A 22,926-nucleotide genomic window follows, 5' to 3' on the forward strand; every position below is an offset into this window, starting at 1 on the left:
ATTTTACGGTTATAAAAAATATTATAAATATAGTAAATATATTGCACTGTATATGGATAATGTTTATGATATCATAAACATTTAAAAGTATATAAAGAGAGATATATTTATTTATGCTTAGAAATAGATTTAATATTTAATAAGAAACCTTTTTTACTAAAGTATATTTGATAAAAATATTTTAATATTTCTGTATACTAATATTATAATAATATTAGTTAGTTTATTATAACAGGAAATTATTATAAAGTATAAATACTAAAAAGAATTGACAGAATGTAGAATAGATGGTGATGGGGTGTATTGTTAAGCCACTCTCATGTGAAACTCACTGGTTCAAAATTTTATGGGGAAAAATCCAATGAAATTAAGGGTTGGTGTGGTCCAAAGCTTGATAGGAATGTGATTCCCAAATGATTTTAATGGCTTGGGTGTCCGTAGGTCATTGTTTCTTAAGCCATAGGTCAAGCATGATATAATCTCTACATGTAAACAGTAAAATTAAATTCTCAAACCCTAGATAGTAAAATTAAACTCTCAAATCCCCTTGATGGCTCAAGCGTTGTGTTATATAGATAGAAAAATTAAATGCTTAAATCCCCTTAAGGGCTTAAATGCCCCTAAGACCATCAAGCCTAATATAATAGCTATAAAACTTAGACAACTTAACAAAAAAAGAAATATTAAAAATGAAAAAAAAAAAAAAAAAATTATATTAATTAAAATAAACTTAAAAATAAACTCAGTTTAACCGCTAGCTCAATTGACAATCATAATATTATGAATTATTACATAGATAATAAAATTAATTGCTCCAATCCCCACCCATATTTACTGAATAAAAAACAAAATAAAAAAACACCGTATATCATCCATAAAATTAATACAAAACGACATAAAGAAAATTAAAAATAAGAAGGATTTTTTTTTTTGTTATTTGGTTCATAAAGATATTAAATTAAATATATTTATATTAAAATCGCTGTCACATGCCTACTACATAATACACACCCATAAAATATAAAGCATACACTTAATTATATCCCGAGTATGAAGTGCCATCACCTTGCATATACGGTAACCTTAATACGTTTATGGTGTGGGACGTTATATATGATATACTTTGGTTTAATCATTGTGTTACCCATTGACTTTATAATATCACAGTTACTATGGTTCAAAGACTTTATCATTCCTCCTCGAGCCTACCAGGGTTGTCTTGCACTCGACTGTTGGCGTTCTGAGCGATTGACACTTGGCCACAGTACTGGCTCTCATCGTCCTGTTCATGTGGCTGGAGTGTGGATGTCTTGTCTGGCATTCTCCCGCGGTTTGCATCTGGGCATTGGTGCCTTGATCGACGGTTGGATGTCTTTGCATGAGATCGAGGGTTATGAGCACTCCACGTTGCCTCTGCTGGCAGGCAAGGTATATACGCATTATCTTCCGGATTCTTCGAGGGTTTTGCCATTCCGCTTGGCGCTCTACCACCTCTCTGCTCCTTTTCTCTTCTGCATGAATTCCACCTTAGGGTTTCGCGCCGAGCTCAACCAGTTCACCAGGCCGCATGCCTCCGCGGGCGGAATTCTACTTCACGATTACTCGCTCTTCGAACCGGCCAGGTATGTTCTGACGGGTTTTCTTAAGGGTTTGAATCATTAATTTAGATTAATCAACTACAAGATAGAGTAATTCCTTTTGCTCATTGCGGTGACACGTTTCATGCAGCTAACACCGGTTTCGATGGGTCGACGGATTCTTCCAGAAAGGGTTCCACTGAACCTACTCAGGTATTTATTCCTAACGGATGTATGAGTGTTGGTTCTTCGGTTCATCTCGCCTCTGAGTAAAAGAGATTATCCTTTGTGCCCAGGCATGGCCCCAACCTTACCTTTGCACGGTTGGCCGCAGATTCGATGGACGGATGTCTTGTTCCGGTTCCATGCGTTCTGGTCTGGCTAAGGATTATTAAGTGATACTGCTTGCGGCGGTTCTGGGGATTTCCACTAGTTTACAGGGCTGAATATTTTGTTTAAATTTATGAACCATATGTATATTTTGTATTTGTCAATGTACTGTCATCTATACAGAGCTCTGGTCTTCAAACCAGCTCGCTTATTTCATCTTGGACTGATACGGCTTGACGGCCATTATTTACTGCAATACAATGTTTTTCGTAAGGCTATGGCTTACCATTTTTATTTGCTATCGAACAAGTTATTGTGAAATATATATAGGGTTTGATGTTTCAGGGTTAGCATTACAGTTTCCCTTCTGTGCTTTTGCTTATTCACTTACAGTGTAATACTCTGGTTTACGGAATGTACTAAAGATTATTTCCCTTTAATCTATGTATTAACAGTCATGTATATGTGTATCATTGGACCGTCGTGCCTGCCTCTAGTTGCCATAGAGGTATGGTCGACCGTTCTGGGTTTTTCACCATACCCGATATTCTGGGGTTTTGAGTTACATTATGACTGTAATTTTCCTATTAATTTGTTTCTCGTTTCGTCTGAAATCGTTGGTAAATTTCACCTGTTGTTTAACACTGTCACCGTATGGCATGCATGTCCGCAAGAATATATATATCATGGGTCTTTACCTCTTGTGATTCTGTGCGTATTTACTGTTGCATTCTTTAAAGAATTCGCTCCATGTTTTATATATATATGTATCAAACTTTCAGCTTAAGGTAATAATTCCGGTTTACCCTTTCGGCTCAGATTCGTTTGATGTTTATGTGACTCACAGTTTTTCGGCCTGCGCCGCTATAATGAGATCTCCGGGAATACGTTCTGGCCTGGTTTGGTTTCAAAGGTTCTGTTAAATTTTGATACCCTCACTGTTTACTCATTTCCTAAAAGTCTGCATTCTTGGAAATACCCGACTGTTTACGGGATAGATAGTCATTGCCTCACGATTTGCATGGTATTGTTTAGCTTACAATGAGCAATACAGTCAAGATGTCGTTTGACCCAGAACCCATTCTTGCATGCACAGTTGAGTTCCTGTTCCGGGTCTCCCTTTGATTGTGACTGTTAGCCGAGAAGGGATAAGGGCCTATCCTCGAAATGCATTGATTTTCTTAGTTCAGGTGTCCTCATTTCTCCATCTTTAAATCTACAGACACGCTGCCTGTATTCATTGGACAGTATATATGTAATGACACTATCTTTGATTCTTTTACATCAATTAGTTTGTATCTGTATACCGTTAATTCTTAGTTTATACCCTCTTGGATTTATACAGCAATATCATGCTAATCTCGGTTTAAACTATATTTTATATTTGTACAGCAGCACTGTGCTAGTCTCAGTTTAAACTATCTTTTGTATTTGTACAGCAACCTTGCCTATAATTTGTACAGATAGTATACCCATATTATATACTGTTCACTACTGCTGCACAGATAATAATAATCATTCTATAAATTACACAGATAACTATGGGGACATAAAGGTTCTGTTACTTACCTGGTCTCTTCGGATAAGGTGAGTTTGGAACCAGTCTCCTGCCAAATCTATGTGTAAGCTTGTTATCCTCCCAACCGTGAGATCAGTCTTTCTAGACCTGAGTCTCCCCCCAAGCTTCCGCTTACCGGATCATTATCCTCAGTAAGCCAGCACTGTGTGCTTGACTATCTGGTCCTTACCAGACTTAGTCTATCCAGGGTTTTTCTTCCCTTTCTCTTTTCTTCTCTGTCTGTCTCTACAGCCCAGAGTTCTTTCCCCTAACCTCTCTTTTCCTGGAAACCCTTCCAGTTAGAGTAGGTAGTTATTGTCAGTTTGTTAACTAACTTTCTTTCCCAGTTACCATTGGGGAATTCAAATACTTTCATAAGTAATTCTTTTAATCATTACATTAGTGCACATAAAAAAATCAACAGAATATTCTCAAAAAGAATTCAATCCTTCAATATCATTCTAACTCAGTTTTTACTGTAGTAGCTTTTAATAATTACATTTTTACGGGGTCATCACATCTTCCCCCCCTGAGATTGGACATCGTCCTGATGTCTAGTGTCTCCAAACAGTTCCGGGTAAGCTTTCCGAAAAAGCTCTTCGTCTTCCCATGTAGCCTCCTCAGGCCCATAATGCTGCCACTGCACCTTAATTTGGGTAATAACTCGCTTCCGCAACTGCACTTCTCTCCGGTTGAGAATGCTCAGCGGCTCGACCAGGACCTCTCCTTCCGGTTCGACCTGCAAATAAGTACAGTATCAGTCTTTTGTTCCAGATACATTTTCAATTAGTTCAATTAAAACAATCCTTACCCGTATATCTTGCCACTTGATCACATGCTTAGGGTCATAGATATACTTTTTAAGCACAGATACATGGAAGACATTATGAATCCTAATGTGGCTTGGCAAAGCTAGCTGATAAGCTACTGGCCCAACCCTGGCCAAGACCTGAAAAGGTCCGAAATAACGGGGTGCCAACTTAGCACAACTACTCCATTGCAGAGTACTTTTCCTGGCTTGAATTCTGATGTAAACATGATCGCCCACCTGATACTCTTTGAACCTTCTTTTCCGGTCTGCAAAATTTTTCTGCCGATCCTGAGCGGCTTTCAGGTTGGCTCGCACCTGTTTGACCATGTCCTCCATTTCTTTGAGCATTTCTGGACCCAGTCTTAATTTGTCCTCAGGGCCACTCCAATTAGAGGGCGTTTGACATTTTCGTCCATACAAGACTTCAAATGGTGACATCTAAATCGATGTGTGATATCCATTGTTGTAAGCGAATTCCACCAAGTGCAAATAGTCCTCCCATTGTGTCGGTTTTTGCATGACACATGCTCTTAACATGTCCTCCACAATCTGATTTACTCTTTCCGTCTGTCCATCAGTCTAGGGATGGTAAGCTGTACTAAAATTCAGCTGTGTAGCCAATTCCGCAAATAGTGCTCTCCAAAAGGCAGATGTAAACTTTACATCCCGATCTGATATTATGGTCTTTGGAAGTCCATGAAGCCTAAACACATTTTGCATGAAAATGTGTGCAATTTGCACTGCCCGGTAGGTGGATTGCACTGGTATAAAGTGTGCTGCCTTACTTAACTTATCTACCACTACCATAATAGAGTCATTGTTCCTCTTGGTTTTAGGCAGCCCAGTTATAAAGTCCATTGATATAACTTCCCATTTCCATTCTGGAATGGGCAGGCATTGCAATAATCCAGCCGGATGTTGGTGCTCCGTCTTGATCTGCTGACACTCCAAACATCGCGCTAAATACTCAGCCACTTGCTTTTTCATTCCCGGCCAGTAATATTCCTTCCGTAATGCAGTCAGCATTTTCTGGTACCCGTGATGACCAGCGTAGTGACCGGTATGAAACTCATTCAAGATTAAGTTTTTGAGGCTGTTGTCATTTGGTACAAACAATCGTTTTTTGTAAAGCAACATTCCACCCCTGCTAACTTCATATTCCTGCGGTCTTCCTTCGCTGGAAGGTGGCATCTGACGTTTCATTTGCTGGTATTCAGCATCTTGGCTTGCTGCTGTTTTTATTGTTTCCCGCAAGGAATTTTCCCAGCTACTGAATGTAATTTCATACAAACATTGTACCTTTCGACTTAGAGCGTCGGCTACACGATTTTGCTTTCCCTTCAGATGTTTGATGTCAAAATCGAACCCACTTAAGAAATCTGCCCAACGGGCTTGGCTTGCATTCAGTGTGGGCTGACTAAAGTAATTTGTTAGGCTATGATGATCTGTTAATAACAGAAATTTCCTTCCTAGAAGGTAGTGTCGCCACATCTTAAGCGCATGTATGACAGTTGTCAATTCCAAGTCGTAGGGAGAATACTTCTGCTCATGTTCTTTCAATTTTCTTGATTCATAGGCTATCACTCTCCCTTCTTGCATTAACACACCCCCGACACCTTCTCCACTGGCATCGGTACATACCACATAGTCTTTGTTCGGATCCGCTATACTTAAAACAGGAGCAGACGTAAGTAATTGCTTAAGCTTCTCAAAACTTTGTTGACATTCAGAACTCCATTTGAATGACCTCCCTTTCTTCTGCAAGGACGTGATAGGATATGCCACCCTCGAAAAGCCTTCCACAAATCTTCTGTAATATCCCGCCAATCCCATGAAGGATCTAATATCCGCCACATCTTTTGGCACAGGCCAATCTAGTATGGTTTTTATTTTCTCGGGATCCACGGCAATCCCTTCCTTTGTAATCACATGACCCAAATACTGAATTTCCTCTTTATAGAAATCGCATTTGCTGAGCTTAGCGTATAACTGATGTTCTCGTAAAGTTTGCAACACCATCCGGAGATGTTCCTCATGCTCCTCCTTGGAGCGAGAATAAATCAGAATGTCATCAATGAATATTAGTACAAACTTGTCTAAAAATTGATGGAACACGTTGTTCATTAAACACATGAACGTGGCGGGTGCATTAGTCAAACCAAAAGGCAGCACTACAAACTCGTAGTGCCCATACCGGGTCCTGAAGGCTGTTTTAGCAATATCTTCTTCTTTTATTCTGATTTGATGGTAACCAGATCGCAAATCAATTTTAGAAAATATTGTCGCCCCCTTGACTTGATCAAACAGCTCATCGATCCGGGGTAAGGGATATTTATTTTTAATTGTGAGCTTGTTCAGCTGTCGGTAGTCAATACACATTCGAAGAGTTCCGTCTTTCTTCCTGACAAACAATACCGGAGCTCCCCAGGGAGATACACTAGGGCGGATGTAATTTTTATCCAGCAATTCTTGTAGTTGCATTTTCAGCTCTGTCAACTCCGGTACACTCATTCTATAAGGTGTCCGCGAAACTGGAGCAGCTCCTGGTATTAACTCAATGGTGAAGTCTATATCCCTCTTTGGAGGTAATCCAGGAATTTCCTCTGGAAACACATCTGCGAACTCTTTTATTACTGGGAGGTGGTCTAGCGGATTTTCCTGATTCTTAGTTTCTGCATAACCCACCTGAATAGCATACACCTGGCATCTATTCCGGATGCATTTTTCCAGCAGAGATGCAGTCATTGGCCGGACCTGCACTGGTCGTTTAATTCCCTGCATTTCTTGTTCTATTCCAGCATCATCCTTGTACCGTATAACTTTTGTTTTGCAGTTCACTAAAGCCCAATGCTTTTCCAGCCAGTCCATCCCAATTAGGACATCATAGGACCCAAGGGGAAGCATGTTCAGGTCTGCCATCACTGGCTGTCCTGCTATCACTATAGGGCAGCTTTTGACCTTTGCCATTACTCGTCTTTTGGTCCCTGTAGCTAGCTGTACCAGCCAAGGATTCCTGAATTTTTCAGGCTGCAATTTACACTGTTCAAATATCTTTGGACTAATATAACTTAAAGTAGCTCCAGGATCAATTAGAACAGAGATGGAAAGGTCTAAAATTTTACCTTCAAACTCTACCATGGTGGGCTGATATTCTGCCTGGCGGTCGTCCAAGGCTGCGTTAATTCTTGGCATACTTCGTCCCACATCACCCACGGTTGATGCCTCATGAATCTGGAATATCTGATCAGTTCCCTTTCTTTGCGGACAATTCTTGGCATAGTGCGGTCCACCACAATGTCGCCTTCCCTTGTAACTGGAAGATGGCCAATCGTGCCTTCAGGTTATGATCATATTCATATAACTGAAAATATTTATTCATGTTGATTAGCCATGCATCAGCTGCTTCCTCTTGTTCCCCATCGTAATGTGGGGGTTTAATCTTTCGAAATTCTCCTTGCAATTCCACCTTTTGACGCTTTGAGGTCTGCTGTTCTGATGCATTAGCAGATTGGTCCTCTCCTTCTTCAGGGATTTCAGATTCTGCGTGATAGCGTTCCTCCTCCGTTATTCTCTGTTGTTCTGCGCTGGGGTTAGCTAGTGGCAGGTTCTGTTTGTCAGACAAACTTTTTAATATCCTCCCCTGCTCCATTGTCAATCACGCATTATCTTCCCGGAGCCGGGCCATTTCATTTTTCAGTTCTTGAACGGTTTCTAGTATGGCCAGATTCGTGCTGCGGGTCTCCTCACCCAGCTGCACCCATAATTCTGGATTGTCTCCAAAATTTGCTGCAGGCCCCCAATTGGCTGCAGGCCTGTGCGGTGCGCTGCCAGACCCCTGCATGCTAACTATCACTTGGGGTACCTTTGTTACTCTTCTCCTTCTTCTTGACTGGCCTGTACCTAGCCTGGTCAGGTCATGAAACATATAACATTGTGAGCTACCTGCACAATTTTGTTACCCCAAAAGATTGTTAATGTCATAATAACCTTTTCATCTTTAATACTTATTCACATCCCAGAGGCCACAGTATGGTTAATCTGGGCTCTGATACCAATTGTCACATGCCTACTACATAATACACACCCATAAAAAAAAAAATTTACATTTATAAAGCATACACTTAATTATATGCCGAGTATGAAGTGCCATCACCTTGCATATACGGTAACCTTAATACGTTTATGGTGTGGGAGGTTATATATGATATACTTTGGTTTAATCATTGTGTTACCCATTGACTTTATAATATCACAGTTACTATGGTTCAAAGACTTTATCATTCCTCCTCGAGCCTACCAGGGTTGTCTTGCACTCGACTGTTGGCGTTCTGAGCGATTGACACTTGGCCACAGTACTGGCCCTCATCGTCCTGTTCACGTGGCTGGAGTGTGGATGTCTTGTCTGGCATTCTCCCGCGCTTTGCATCTGGGCATTGGTGCCTTGATCGACGGTTGGATGTCTCTGCATGAGATCGAGGGTTATGAGCACTCCACGTTGCCTCTGCTGGCAGGCAGCGTATATACGCATTCTCTTCCGGATTCTTCGAGGGTTTTGCCATTCCGCTTGGCGCTCTACCACCTCTTTGCTCCTTTTCTCTTCTGCATGAATTCCACCTCAGGGTTTCGCGCCGAGCTCAACCAGTTCACCAGGCCGCATGCCTCCGCGGGCGGAATTCTACTTCAGGATTACTCGCTCTTCGAACCGGCCAGGTATGTTCTGTCGGGTTTTCTTAAGGGTTTGAATCATTAATTTAGATTAATCAACTACAAGATAGAGTAATTTCTTTTGCTCATTGCGTGACAGGTTTCATGCAGCTAACACCGGTTTCGATGGTTCGACGGATTCTTCGAGAAAGGGTTCCACTGAACCTACTCAGGTATTTATTCCTAACGGATGTATGAGTCTTGGTTCTTCGGTTCATCTCGCCTCTGAGTAAAAGAGATTATCCTTTGTGCCCAGGCATGGCCCCAACCTTACCTTTGCACGGTTGGCCGCAGATTCGATGGACGGATGTCTTGTTCCGGTTCCATGCGTTCTGGTCTGGCTAAGGATTATTAAGTGATACTGCTTGCGGCGGTTCTGGGAATTTCCACTAGTTTACAGGGCTGAATATTTTGTTTAAATTTATGAACCATATGTATATTTTGTATTTGTCAATGTACTGTCATCTATACAGAGCTCTGGTCTTCAAACCAGCTCGCTTATTTCATCTTGGATTGATACGGCTTGACGACCATTATTTACTGCAATACAATGTTTTTCGTAAGGCTATGGCTTACCATTTTTATTTGCTATCGAACAAGTTATTGTGAAATATATATAGGGTTTGATGTTTCAGGGTTAGCATTACAGTTTCCCTTCTGTGCTTTTGCTTATTCACTTACAGTGTAATACTCTGGTTTACGGAATGTACTAAAGATTATTTCCCTTTAATCTATGTATTAACAGTCATGTATATGTGTATCATTGGACCGTCGCGCCTGCCTCTAGTTGCCATAGAGGTATGGTCGACCGTTCTGGGTTTTTCCCCATACCCGATATTCTGGGGTTTTGAGTTACATTATGACTGTAATTTTCCTATTAATTTGTTTCTCGTTTCGTCTGAAATCGTTGGTAAATTTCACCTATTGTTTAACACTGTCACCGTGTGGCATGCATGTCCGCATGAATATATATATCATGGGTCTTTACCTCTTGTGATTCTGTGCGTATTTACTGTTGCATTCTTTAAAGAATTCGCTCCATGTTTTATATATATATGTATCAAACTTTCAGCTTAAGGTAATAATTCCGGTTTACCCTTTCGGCTCAGATTCGTTTGATGTTTATGTGACTCACGGTTTTTCGGCCTCCGCCGCTATAATGAGATCTCCGGGAATACGTTCTGGCCTGGTTTGGTTTCAAAGGTTCTGTTAAATTTTGATACCCTCACTGTTTACTCATTTCCTAAAAGTCTGCATTCTTGGAAATACCCGACTGTTTACGGGATAGATAGTCATTGCCTCACGATTTGCGTGGTATTGTTTAGCTTACAATGAGCAATACAGTCAAGATGTCGTTTGACCCAGAACCCATTCTTGCATGCACAGTCGAGTTCCTGTTCCGGGTCTCCCTTTGACTGTGACTGTTAGCCGAGAAGGGATAAGGGCCTATCCTCGAAATGCATTGATTTTCTTAGTTCACGTGTCCTCATTTCTCCATCTTTAAATCTACAGACACGCTGCCTGTATTCATTGGACAATATATATGAAATGACACTATCTTTGATTCTTTTACATCAATTAGTTTGTATCTGTATACCGTTAATTCTCAGTTTATACCCTCTTGGATTTATACAGCAATATCATGCTAACCTCGGTTTAAACTATATTTTATATTTGTACAGTAGCACTGTGCTAGTCTCAGTTTAAACTATCTTTTGTATTTGTACAGCAACCTTGCCTATAATTTGTACAGATAGTATACCCATTTTATATACTGTTCACTACTGCTGCACAGATAATAATAAACATTCTATAATATTACACAGATAACTGTGGGGACATAAAGGTTTCGTTACTTACCTGGTCTCTTCGGATAAGGTGAGTCTGGAACCAGTCTCCTGCCAAATCTCTGTGTAAGCTTGTTATCCTCCCAACCGTGAGATCAGTCTTTCTAGACCTGAGTCTCCCCCCAAGCTTCCGCTTACCGGATCATTATCCTCAGTAAGCCAGCACTGTGTGCTTGACTATCTGGCCCTTACCAGACTTAGTCTATCCAGGGTTTTTCTTCACTTTCTCTTTCCTTCTCTGCCTGTCTCTATAGCCCAGAGTTCTTTCCCCTAACCTCTCTTTTCCTGGAAACCCTTCCAGTTAGAGTAGGTAGTTATTGTTAGTTTGTTAACTAACTTTCTTTCCCAGTTACCATTTGGGAATTCAAATACTTTCATATGTAATTCTTTTAATCATTACTTTAGTGCACATAAAAAAATCAACAGAATATTCTCAAAAAGAATTCAATCCTTCAATATCATTCTAACTCAATTTTTACTGTAGTAGCTTTTAATAATTACATTTTTACGGGGTCATCACATCTTCCCCCCCTGAGATTGGACATCGTCTCGATGTCTAGTGTCTCCAAACAGTTCCGGGTAAGCTTTCCGAAAAAGCTCTTCGTCTTCCCAAGTAGCCTCCTCAGGCCCATAATGCTGCCACTGCACCTTAATTTGGGTAATAACCCGCTTCCGCAACTGCACTTCTCTCCGGTCGAGAATGCTCAGTGGCTCGACCAGGACCTCTCCTTCCGGTTCGACCTGCAAATAAGTACAGTATCAGTCTTTTGTTCCAGATACATTTTCAATTAGTTCAATTAAAACAATCCTTACCCGTATATCTTGCCACTTGATCACATGCTTAGGGTCATAGATATACTTTTTAAGCACAGATACATGGAAGACATTATGAATCCTAATGTGGCTTGGCAAAGCTAGCTGATAAGCTACTGGCCCAACCTTGGCCAAGACCTGAAAAGGTTCGAAATAACGGGGTGCCAACTTAGCACAACTACTCCATTACAGAGTACTTTTCCTGGCTTGAATTCCGATGTAAACATGATCGCCCACCTGATACTCTTTGAACCTTCTTTTCCGGTCTGCAAAATTTTTCTGCCGATCCTGAGCGGCTTTCAGGTTGGCTCGCACCTGTTTGACCATGTCCTCCATTTCTTTGAGCATTTCTGGACCCAGTCTTAATTTGTCCTCAGGGCCACTCCAATTGGAGGGCGTTCGACATTTTCGTCCATACAAGACTTCAAATGGTGACATCTGAATCGATGTGTGATATCCATTGTTGTAAGCGAATTCCACCAAGTGCAAATAGTCCTCCCATTGTGTCGGTTTTTGCATGACACATGCTCTTAACATGTCCTCCACAATCTGATTTACTCTTTCCGTCTGTCCATCAGTCTGGGGATGGTAAGCTGTACTAAAATTCAGCTGTGTACCCAATTCCGCAAATAGCGCTCTCCAAAAGGCAGATGTAAACTTTACATCCCGATCTGATATTATGGTCTTTGGAAGTCCATGAAGCCTGAACACATTTTGCATGAAAATGTGTGCAATTTGCACTGCCCGGTAGGTGGATTGCACTGGTATAAAGTGTGCTGCCTTACTTAACTTATCTACCACTACCATAATAGAGTCATTGTTCCTCTTGGTTTTAGGCAGCCCAGTTATAAAGTCCATTGATATAACTTCCCATTTCCATTCTGGAATGGGCAGGGGTTGCAATAATCCAGCCGGATGTTGGTGCTCCGTCTTGATCTGCTGACACTCCAAACATCGCGCTAAATACTCAGCCACTTGCTTTTTCATTCCCGGCCAGTAATATTCCTTCCGTAATGCAGTCAGCATTTTCTGGTACCCGGGATGACCAGCGTAGTGACTGGTATGAAACTCATTCAAGATTAAGTTTTTGAGGCTGTTGTCATTTGGTACAAACAATCGTTTTTTGTAAAGCAGCATTCCATCCCTGCTAACTTCATATTCCTGCGGACTTCCTTCGCTGGAAGGTGGCGTCTGACGTTTCATTTGCTGGTATTCAGCATCTTGGCTTGCTGCTGTTTTTATTGTTTCCCGCAAGGAATTTTCCCAGCTACTGAATGTAATTTCATACAAACATTGTACCTTTCGACTTAGAGCGTCGGCTACACGATTTTCCTTTCCCTTCAGATGTTTGATGTCAAAATCGAACCCACTTAAGAAATCTGCCCAACGGGCTTGTCTTGCATTCAGTGTGGGCTGACTAAAGTAATTTGTTAGGCTATGATGATCTGTTAATAACAGAAATTTCCTTCCTAGAAGGTAGTGTCGCCACATCTTAAGCGCATGTATGACAGCTGTCAATTCCAAGTCGTAGGCAGAATACTTCTGCTCATGTTCTTTCAATTTTCTTGATTCATAGGCTATCACTCTCCCTTCTTGCATTAACACACCCCCGACACCTTCTCCACTGGCATCGGTACATACCACATAGTCTTTGTTCGGATCCGCTATACTTAAAACAGGAGCAGACGTAAGTAATTTCTTAAGCTTCTCAAAACTTTGTTGACATTCAGAACTCCATTTGAATGACCTCCCTTTCTTCTGCAAGGACGTGATAGGATATGCCACCCTCGAAAAGCCTTCCACAAATCTTCTGTAATATCCTGCCAATCCCATGAAGGATCTAATATCCGCCACATCTTTTGGCACAGGCCAATCTAGTATGGTTTTTATTTTCTCGGGATCCACGACAATCCCTTCCTTTGTAATCACATGACCCAAATATTGAATTTACTCTTTATAGAAATCGCATTTGCTGAGCTTAGCGTATAACTGATGTTCTCGTAAAGTTTGCAACACCACCCGGAGATGTTCCTCATGCTCCTCCTTGGAGCGAGAATAAATCAGAATGTCATCAATGAATATTAGTACAAACTTGTCTAAAAATTGATGGAACACGCTGTTCATTAAACACATGAACGTGGCGGGTGCATTAGTCAAACCAAAAGGCAGCACTACAAACTCGTAGTGCCCATACCGGGTCCTGAAGGCTGTTTTAGCAATATCTTCTTCTTTTATTCTGATTTGATGGTAACCAGATCGCAAATCAATTTTAGAAAATATTGTCGCCCCCTTGACTTGATCAAACAGCTCATCCATCCGGGGTAAGGGATATTGATTTTTAATTGTGAGCTTGTTCAGTTGTCGGTAGTCAATACACATTCGAAGAGTTCCGTCTTTCTTCCTGACAAACAATACCGGAGCTCCCCAGGGAGATACACTAGGGCGGATGTAATTTTTATCCAGCAATTCTTGTAGTTGCATTTTCAGCTCTGTCAACTCCGGTACACTCATTCTATAAGGTGTCCGCGAAACTGGAGCAGCTCCTGGTATTAACTCAATGGTGAAGTCTATATCCCTCTTTGGAGGTAATCCAGGAATTTCCTCTGGAAACACATCTGCGAACTCTTTTATTACTGGGAGGTGGTCTAGCGGATTTTCCTGATTCTTAGTTTCTGCATAACCCACCTGAATAGCATACACCTGGCATCTATTCCGGATGCATTTTGCCAGCTGAGATGCAGTGATTGGCCGGACCTGCACTGGTCGTTTAATTCCCTGCATTTCTTGTTCTATTCCAGCATCATCCTTGTACCGTATAACTTTTGTTTTGCAGTTCACTAAAGCCCAATGCTTTTCCAGCCAGTCCATCCCAATTAGGACATCATAGGACCCAAGGGGAAGCATGTTCAGGTCTGCCATCACTGGCTGTCCTGCTATCACTATAGGGAAGCTTTTGACCTTTGCCATTACTCGTCTTTTGGTCCCTGTAGCTAGCTGTACCAGCCAAGGATTCCTGAATTTTTCAGGCTGCAATTTACACTGTTCAACTATCTTTGGACTAATATAACTTAAAGTAGCTCCAGGATCAATTAGAACAGAGATGGAAAGGTCTAGAATTTTACCTTCAAACTCTACCATGGTGGGATGATATTCTGCCTGGCGGTCGTCCAAGGCTGCGTTAATTCTTGGCATACTTCGTCCCACATCACCCACGGTTGATGCCTCATGAATATGGGATATCTGATCTGTTCCCTTTCTTTGCGGACAATTCTTGACATAGTGCGGTCCACCACAATGTCGCCTTCCCTTGTAACTGGAAGATGGCCAATCGTGCCTTCAGGTTATGATCATATTCATATAACTGAAAATATTTATTCATGTTGATTAGCCATGCCTCAGCTGCTTCCTCTTGTTCCCCATCGTAATGTGGGGGTTTAATCTTTCGAAATTCTCCTTGCAATTCCACCTTTTGACGCTTTGAGGTCTGCTGTTCTGATGCATTAGCAGATTGGTCCTCTCCTTCTTCAGGGATTTCAGATTCTGCGTGATAGCGTTCCTCCTCCGTTATTCTCTGTTGTTCTGCGCTGGGGTTAGCTAGTGGCGGGTTCTGTTTGTCAGACAAACTTTTTAATATCCTCTCCTGCTCCATTGTCAATCGCGCATTATCTTCCCGGAGCCGGGCCATTTCATTTTTCAGTTCTTGAACGGTTTCTAGTATGGCCAGATTCGTGCTGCGGGTCTCCTCACCCAGCTGCACCCATAATTCTGGATTGTCTCCAAAATTTGCTGCAGGCCCCCAATTGGCTGCAGGCCTGTGCGGTGCGCTGCCAGACCCCTGCATGCTAACTATCACTTGGGGTACCTTTGTTACTCTTCTCCTTCTTCTTGATTGGCCTGTACCTAGCCTGGTCACGTCATGAAACATATAACATTGTGAGCTACCTGCACAATTTTGTTACCCCAAAAGATTGTTAATGTCATAATAACCTTTTCATCTTTAATACTTATTCACATCCCAGAGGCCAGAGTATGGTTAATCTGGGCTCTGATACCAATTGTCACATGCCTACTACATAATACACACCCATAAAAAAAAATTTTACATTTATAAAGCATACACTTAATTATATGCCGAGTATGAAGTGCCATCACCTTGCATATACGGTAACCTTAATATGTTTATGGTGTGGGAGGTTATATATGATATACTTTGGTTTAATCATTGTGTTACCCATTGACTTTATAATATCACAGTTACTATGGTTCAAAGACTTTATCATTCCTCCTCGAGCCTACCAGGGTTGTCTTGCACTCGACTGTTGGCATTCTGAGCGATTGACACTTGGCCACAGTACTGGCCCTCATCGTCCTGTTCACGTGGCTGGAGTGTGGATGTCTTGTCTGGCATTCTCCCGCGCTTTGCATCTGGGCATTGGTGCCTTGATCGACGGTTGGATGTCTCTGCATGAGATCGAGGGTTATGAGCACTCCACGTTGCCTCTGCTGGCAGGCAGGGTATATACGCATTCTCTTCCGGATTCTTCGAGGGTTTTGCCATTCCGCTTGGCGCTCTACCACCTCTCTGCTCCTTTTCTCTTCTGCATGAATTCCACCTTAGGGTTTCGCGCCGAGCTCAACCAGTTCACCAGGCCGCATGCCTCCGCGGGCGGAATTCTACTTCACGATTACTCGCTCTTCGAACCGGCCAGGTATGTTCTGTCGGGTTTTCTTAAGGGTTTGAGTCATTAATTTAGATTAATCAACTACAAGATAGAGTAATTCCTTTTGCTCATTGCGTGACAGGTTTCATGCAGCTAACACCGGTTTCGATGGGTCGACGGATTCTTCCAGAAAGGGTTCCACTGAACCTACTCAGGTATTTATTCCTAACGGATGTATGAGTCTTGGTTCTTCGGTTCATCTCGCCTCTGAGTAAAAGAGATTATCCTTTGTGCCCAGGCATGGCCCCAACCTTACCTTTGCACGGTTGGCCGCAGATTCGATGGACGGATGTCTTGTTCCGGTTCCATGCGTTCTGGTCTGGCTAAGGATTATTAAATGATACTGCTTGCAGCGGTTCTGGGGATTTCCACTAGTTTACAGGGCTGAATATTTTGTTTAAATTTATGAACCATATGTATATTTTGTATTTGTCAATGTACTGTCATCTATACAGAGCTCTGGTCTTCAAACCAACTCGCTTATTTCATCTTGGACTGATACGGCTTGACGGCCATTATTTACTGCAATACAATGTTTTTCGTAAGGCTATGGCTTACCATTTTTATTTGCTATCGAACAAGTTATTATGAAATATATATAGGGTTTGATGTTTCAGGGTTAGCATTACAGTTTCCCTTCTGTGCTTTTGCTTATTCACTTACAGTGTAATACTCTGGTTTACGGAATGTACTAAAGATTATTTCCCTTTAATCTATGTATTAACAGTCATGTATATGTGTATCATTGGACCGTCGCGCCTGCCTCTAGTTGCCATAGAGGTATGGTCGACTGTTCTGGGTTTTTCCCCATACCCGATATTCTGGGGTTTTGAGTTACATTATGACTGTAATTTTCCTATTAATTTGTTTCTCGTTTCGTCTGAAATCGTTGGTAAATTTCACCTGTTGTTTAACACTTTCACCGTATGGCATGCATGTCCGCATGAATATATATATCATGGGTCTTTACCTCTTTTGATTCTGTGCGTATTTACTTTTGCATTCTTTAAAGAATTCGCTCCATGTTTTATATATATATGTATCAAACTTTCAGCTTAAGGTAATAATTCCAGTTTACCATTTCGGCTCAGATTCGTTTGATGTTTATGTGACTCACGGTTTTTCGGCCTCCGCCGCTATAATGACATCTCCGGGAATACATTCTGGCCTGGTTTGGTTTCAAAGGTTCTGTTAAATTTTGATACCCTCATTGTTTACTCATTTCCTAAAAGTCTGCATTCTTGGAAATACCCGACTGTTTACGAGATAGATAGTCATTGCCTCACGATTTGCGTGGTATTGTTTAGCTTACAATGAGCAATACAGTCAAGATGTCGTTTGACCCAGAACCCATTCTTGCATGCACAGTCGAGTTCCTGTTCCGGGTCTCCCTTTGACTGTCACTGTTAGCCGAGAAGGGATAAGGGCCTATCCTCGAAATGCATTGATTTTCTTAGTTCAGGTGTCCTCATTTCTCCATCTTTAAATCTACAGACACGCTGCCTGTATTCATTGGACAGTATATATGTAATGACACTATCTTTGATTCTTTTACATCAATTAGTTTGTATCTGTATACCGTTAATTCTTAGTTTATACCCTCTTGGATTTATACAGAAATATCATGCTAACCTCGGTTTAAACTATATTTTATATTTGTACAGCAGCACTGTGCTAGTCTCAGTTTAAACTATCTTTTGTATTTGTACAGCAACCTTGCCTATAATTTGTACAGATAGTATACCCATTTTATATACTGTTCACTACTGCTGCACAGATAATAATAAACATTCTATAATATTACACAGATAACTGTGGGGACATAAAGGTTCCGTTACTTACCTAGTCTCTTCGGATAAGGTGAGTCTGGAACCAGTCTCCTGCCAAATCTCTGTGTAAGCTTGTTATCCTCCCAACCGTGAGATCAGTGTTTCTAGACCTGAGTCTCCCCCCAAGCTTCCGCTTACCGGATCATTATCCTCAGTAAGCCAGCACTGTGTGCTTGACTATCTGGTCCTTACCAGACTTAGTCTATCCAGGGTTTTTCTTCCCTTTCTCTTTTCTTCTCTGCCTGTCTCTACAGCCCAGAGTTCTTTCCCCTAACCTCTCTTTTCCTGGAAACCCTTCCAGTTAGAGTAGGTAGTTATTGTTAGTTTGTTAACTAACTTTCTTTCCCAGTTACCATTTGGGAATTCAAATACTTTCATAAGTAATTCTTTTAATCATTACTTTAGTGCAAATAAAAAAATCAACAGAATATTCTCAAAAAGAATTCAATCCTTCAATATCATTCTAACTCAGTTTTTACTGTAGTAGCTTTTAATATTTACATTTTTATGGGGTCATCATTATTTCATCTGTCTGAGATACTAAAATATTTTTATTTCCTATTTTGTTTTTATGATTGAAAAAAGAAAATGAAATTTGTAAGGGTTGTTTTTAAGAAGTTTTGTTCTCGTAATATTTTGAAATTTTACTTTTGATATGGTTTATTATGATAGTTGTTAGGAAATTTTGGAGTTAAAAATAGAGTTTAAAATAAATATATATTAATAATATTAATTTTAGAAAAAATAATAATTGTTAAGTTAATTTTTTTTAAATATTTTTGAAGAGAAATTTAGAAAATTAGTATTTTTAATTATATTTTGGATTATTTTGTCAAAAAAAATCTGAAATGATTAAGTGTGTTTGGATTATTAGGAAATTTAATTCTTATTCAATAATTTCTCACTTTACATTTATGAGTAGAGGCGCATTGAAAATATTGAAAATACATGAAAAAAATATTTTTGTGAAACATAATTTTTCATGTATTTCGATCTTTTTATAAGGTGAGTCTTCTAAAAATTATGAAAATTGGGTATCAGTTTGATAGGGAATTTAATCTTACATCCAACAATATATCAGTACTTGACATTTGAGAGAAAATATAAAGAAATAAACCAAAAATACAATTAGAAAAAGTAGTTTCGTTTTCTTTCTTTAAAAATCATAATTTTTTACCATTCCTTCCGTCAACATCTCTCATTCTCAATAATCTAGAAACAATGTAGCTAATTTTCTAGCTAACGTGGGTTACCAAGAACAAAACATCTACAAGGAAGTTGCATGGTCTGAGGAGGCGTGGTCAAAATGGAAGGAAAAACTACAATCCATTCTCGATTAAGACCAAAGATCCTCGATTGGGGTGTTTGAAGTTGTGTCAATAGGGGGTATCTTGCTACCCTACCACCTCTTATCACATTTAATAGAGGGAGATGGTATGGCAATGTGATCTAGATCTGAGGGGCAAATGATCCTAAACTTAGTATAGTTGAAATCCCCTTGAATAGGACTTGATTTTCAATAATGATATCTTGAAATTATGGCTTTGTTGTTGTCCTCGATAGAAAACTACTCTGATGGTTACCCGAGATTGATGTTTGATGCTTTCATGGATTATATGATTGATGCGCATAGTACAAGTTTGATGTGTTTGATCAAAGTAGAAAAGTGAAACAAATGTTTAAGGAGAGGATGTCGACTAGCTTCGAGGCCTGATACCTTCATCAATTAATCAAGATTAGAGGTGTGATATGATGGTGTAATCATTCTACAGCCTTAGGATATGGTTGCATGCATATAGAGGCACATTTTAGAAGTTTTGGAGGTGAGTTGACTAACTTTTGGGGTTGAAATAAGGGTGAGGAAGGTTAGTGCATGAGGATCGTTTAAACTTAGGTTACCTTTATTACACTTATGTTATCTCTGCCATGAACACACTTCCAGAAGGAGACAAGTGTGTTATTGTCTCAAAGCACAAAGAAATAAAATCTTTGGGCTAAACCATGGTATTTTCCCAACGTAATCCTGTAGACAGGTCCAAATTGGATCAATAATTTCTGCCCGTGGTATTGGAAATAATTTTGTAATGACTTGACGTATTCGAAGATTAAATTCCTATATAAGGAGGGTTGATCTAAACCATTTTTTTTACACTGGCTAAGCAACTTGCATGGGTTTTTCTCTGATCTGGAGTGCATGAGGGCACACGCAGTTGGGGAGGCTTAGGTCCCATAGATTTGACGTTTGTTTAATAAGCTAATGAATGTATTCTTGCAGACGAAATATGGTGCAGATCTATACAATAATTGCTCATCTCTCCAGAATATATTGATTGCAGTGACGCATGTTTATTTCGATGATATTTCAATATTGTGGATATAATAGCTTAACTTTTTGATTTCTTTAAGATTGTATGCAGAGAATGTTTGATTTTATCATTTCATGTGTTTCAAATAACTCTATTTGTTGTACTGTATACACAGAGATCTGAATGAAGTTTGAGATTACAAAAACTTGTTTGATTTCTAATGTGTGAGGAGATTAGCCTAATAGAATTGTTGCTTGCTTCAAATCACTTATAAAACATGAAGTCACACTGATTTATTCTGTCTACCCTCGTTTCTCTATGCTTGAGTTTACTCGTGTTGCAGGAATAGTATTTAATGAGTAGAATTGGTACTTAACTTGGCATGAAAATATTCCTGGTTTAACAGTGACTAAGTTGCAAGGGTTTGACAAAGATTGGTTATGATGAATGATTTATGAACAAAATTTATGGAATTGGCTAAGTATGGCTTGTCAGTTGGCTTGGATGATGACGTATTGGACAAATACTTTATATATTTTTTGTTGTTCGTTCTCTTCATGATTTAATATTGCATCTTGATTGATAATAATTGTAAGGTCTTGACTTGCTATCGTAGACATTAGCAGTGGTATCTCATATGACTGTTGGATATACTTGATTTCTTGAGCAGAGGTTTTTGTTTTGATATTTCATATTTAGTTTGGGCTTTTGCAAAGGACTTTCACATTTACTTGATAGTTTCTGGATATTATATTATTATGGTGATGCTTGTTCTCATGCTACTTGTTCTCATCTCAGTGATTAGATTAAAAGTTTTAACTTGATAGAGTTGGTCTATGTTTGGCTAGATTTGGCAGTGAGAGTTTTGAAAATATTATCTGGTTGACTTGAATATTGGTTTTCGCATGGAAAACTAGTGTATGATGAGTAGTATTGACACTTGAAAATTTGGAAAATAATGTTAAGATGAAAATGTTTTCTCTAATTAGTATTGGGATCATTGATAGATTGGTTAGCACATTGATATTGGTTTGATCATATTGACTGGAATCCATATACAGTGAATTGGCATATTGAATGGTTTGATTCAATTGGTATCCATTGATTTGTGTTTGGCATATTGGTTTTGAATCTTCAGTATTGCTTCAGTGATTCAGTATTGGCACCTCAGTATTCATTGTTGGTTCAGTTCAGGAATATTGGTTTTATGAGGTTGGTTGGCCTTCTTCAGTTGGTATTCAATGGTTTGGATTGGTGTAGTCATTGCAGCTATGATTAATTTACTTTAGTATTCAGTGGTTTGATGATTTAATGAGTCAGTTGGTTTATAGTGCTTCAGTGATTCAACATTCATTATTTCAATTGGTATATTAGTTTTGAGCTTTTTGCAGGGTGTGGTTCGAGTTTGAAATTGTGATGAATGGTGGCCTACGAGTTTTGATGTTTGTTTGATGTAGTTGGATCCAATGTGAAAGATTGTGAAATTTGGTCCACAAGGTGCTGAGGCTTTTGGCCTTCAAGGAGGGATTCAGAGCTTCCTTCCAATAGGAGCCGATAAAAGTGATTAGCAAGTTGGAGCTCCCTTCGAGTAGGAATTGAAAAATTAGTTTAGGTTGTAGCCTCGTGTAGGTAGGAGCCTGCATGCTAACAAGAGTCTGCACTAGTATAAAACAATGATGTAGTGAAGGATTTTTTCCTTACAATAAAAGAAGAAGACGAAACAAAAATAATGGTTTTATCTCACATTGGGTTTCCACTTAAATGTTGGTGTCCATATGTGTTTGATGTGTTGATGTGCTTCTTCGTTAAAGTGTTTATTCTTACTGCTACTCATGGTTTATTGAATATGTTCACATCTCTAACACAATAACTTGTTAATGAAGTAATGGATCAAGATAATTGTGAAACTAAAACCTAAGCATAACTAAAGTATAATTGGGAATTAAATAGTAATCCTCCCCCAATGTATTTTTAATAATTCGTACGAGAGCAGGTCTCTCCCGAAGAAGCGTAACTACTTGAAAGTGGATCGAGGACAATGGAAAGGAAGCATAAGAAGAAAAAAACACAAAGGAAGAGGCGAATCTGGGAAAGAAGTGATAGTGATATATCTAATATTGTGGAAATATTTTTATTCATAGATCAAGGACAATTAGTAGAAGAACAAGGAAATCCAAAAACAATGGATAATGAAGGTTTGTTCATTCTTGTTGATGCTAATTATTAGAATTCAAAAGAAGAGATGAAATCTAGGATGATGGTCCTTGGATATGATGTTTAGCATTTATGCTCTAATGGTTATACTAAAACTCCACCATCGGCACAAGATCTCTAAAGAATAGGGATGAAATAATTTCAATCTTTTGTAACAAACCTGATTTAGTATTAGAGAAAGTCATGCATTATGAGGCTGCAAAGGAAGTATGGGAT

Source organism: Pinus tabuliformis, chromosome J (assembly GCF_031772625.1).
Source record: "Pinus tabuliformis cultivar Carrire ecotype Pingquan chromosome J, CPIR1, whole genome shotgun sequence".
Classification (NCBI taxonomy): domain Eukaryota; kingdom Viridiplantae; phylum Streptophyta; class Pinopsida; order Pinales; family Pinaceae; genus Pinus; species Pinus tabuliformis.